This window comes from Eumetopias jubatus, unplaced genomic scaffold (genome assembly GCF_037043125.1).
Source record: "Eumetopias jubatus isolate StellerSeaLion01/CBP00866 unplaced genomic scaffold, mEumJub1_p1.0 scaffold_12, whole genome shotgun sequence".
In the NCBI taxonomy this organism is placed as follows: domain Eukaryota; kingdom Metazoa; phylum Chordata; class Mammalia; order Carnivora; family Otariidae; genus Eumetopias; species Eumetopias jubatus.
This window is the reverse complement of record NW_028274818.1, coordinates 80728673-80730767: the sequence shown is the minus strand read 5'-3', so window position 1 is coordinate 80730767 and position 2095 is coordinate 80728673. Positions and strand designations below refer to the sequence as shown.

At 62.2% G+C, this 2095-nt stretch overlaps 1 non-coding gene across 1 annotated transcript; it reads right to left on the bottom strand.

Moving 5' to 3' along the window:
• Positions 1–1392: 1392 nt before the first annotated feature.
• On the bottom strand, positions 1393–1464 carry TRNAT-CGU (transfer RNA threonine (anticodon CGU)). Its single transcript has one exon. It is a non-coding gene; the product is annotated as a tRNA-Thr (tRNA).
• Between the last annotated feature and the right edge of the window lie 631 nt (positions 1465–2095).

Here is a 2095-nt window from a genome sequence, read left to right as displayed (position 1 = left end):
AGTTACCCCAGCATCAGCAAGACGCAGAAATGCAGTCTCCGGCTCCACTAAAGAATCAGAACCTGCCTTTTCCTGCGCGCCCCAGGTTGAAGTGTGAGAAGCCCTGTTGTTCACTACTTTCATGTGTGTGAGCTTCCACATTTGTATACATGCACACACACGTGCCCCGGGGTTTAGAGTGTGGCTTTAGAATGGGGCTGTCTTTCGAAGAGCAGTTCTCCGTGTGGTCCGGCAGCATCAGCATCAGGTGGGAGGTAGTTACAAATGCAAACGGTCAGGCTCCATCTCGGATTTACTGAATGCAGAAGCGCTGGAGGTGGGGCCCAGTGATCAGCGTTTCCACAAGCCTGGGGATGCTGATGAAGCCCGGCAAGTCCGGGAGTCTAACCCCCGGCCGCTCCTGCCAGGCTCCCCGCCGCCCCCCCATCGCATCCCCAACCCCACTCTCTCCATCAGAGAGAGCTCGCCCCAATCTGTCTGGTTCACCGAGGTAGCCCCTGAGTTCAGCTCCACCACGCATACACCAGGAGCTCCATGACTCTATTAGGAATGTCAGGCTGACCCAGGTTTCCACGAGCTAGGTCAAGCCGGTTTTCAGATGACACAATAGGCCACCTCCCTGGGGTCGAGGTCACTGCATACTGCACTCGAGCAGCCCCGTGGTGCATCCTTTCGTGGTGCAAAGAAAACAGGTTCCCTGCGGCCCGAGCTCCGTTTACTGAGGCCGCCTCTCCGGCCAGTGTGTCTGGCAGCGACTTCATAAACACCTGCGGCTGGCCAGAGACCCATTTCACAGAAAGGCAAGCGGAGGCTCACACCGGTTTAGGTGTTCCCGTCAGAACGGCTGCACCTCTGGGGAGGGTTTCCTCTCGAATGCAGTGCCTGCAACGGATTTCTTTTTAAAATAGCAAGCCAGCCAGCAGCTGACTCTGGGTGTGGGCCCGGCATCAGGCCACGGCAGCCCTCTCGTTAGAGAGGGTAAAATTGGACTTTAATGTTGAGGGGAAAAGCTTAGTGGCTCTCCAGTCAAGTGACAGCAGCTGTAGGGTGTTTTTTAATTTTTTTTATTTTTTTGCCCAGGGCCACGGGTGTCCGGGGGACCCTCCACGTCCCGCTGGGGGGCGGCAGCGGGCGCTGTTTGCAGGGAGCGGAGTGCCGCGCGGGCCGAGCTTGCGGACTCGCGGAGGCCAGACCACCCAGACGCTCATCCTCCGCGAGGAGGGGAAGAGAACTTGAAGTCAAACAGGGTGAAAACAGTTGGCCGGCTCTGCACCCATGGCTCCCAGGGGCGAGACTCTAGCTGCGGAATACAGGAGGCGGGCTCTGCGGAGGGCCACTCTGGAAAAGCGATCCCAAGCCTAAAAAGTCTCCCAGCCAAGAGAGACCGGCAGTAGGCACGGACGGGGTTCGAACCCGTGATCTTCGGTTTACGAGACCGACGCCTTACCACTTGGCCACCGCGCCTGCGTTGGAATGGCGGCTCCGCGAGCCTCTATCCTGGCGTCGCTCCCGTGAGCTCGCCCCGCGGACACGAGCGCGAGCGCGCCCGCCCGGCCGTCGCGCTGCCCCGCCCCGTCCCTGCGGCCGGCGGGGCTGGGCGGGGCTCCAGCGGGCGCGCGCCGGACGCTCCCCGCGGACTCCCGCCGACCGACCGGCCGGCCTTCGGGGGTTCCCGCGTGCGCTGGGACTGTGGGTCGCGAGTCCCCACGGCCACGGCAAAGGAGGCGTGTCCGGAACTCGGGAGCGGGCGGAACGTTTGTCGGCGACGCCGAGTTAGGGTTCGAATCCCAGCTCCGCCAGACTAAGTCCGAGACCTTGGACGGCGCGGGTCGGAGCCTCAGTTTCCCCTCTGGGGCGAAGCACGCCGGAAGCGGAGGAAAAGTGGCGGTTCTGGTTGCCAGCCCGACCCCCGGGCTGTCCACGGCTGCCCTGTGCGGAGCCCACGCTCGGCAAGGGTGGTGGGATGAATGCGTAGTTGTTAAAGAAGTAAAAAGCCCAAAGCTCCCTGTCCCCCACCTCCCCGCGGTTGAGCCCAGGGAGCGTGCCTCGTCCCGGACCAGCAGCATCACTTGGGAGCTTGCAGCCCCGCATCCTC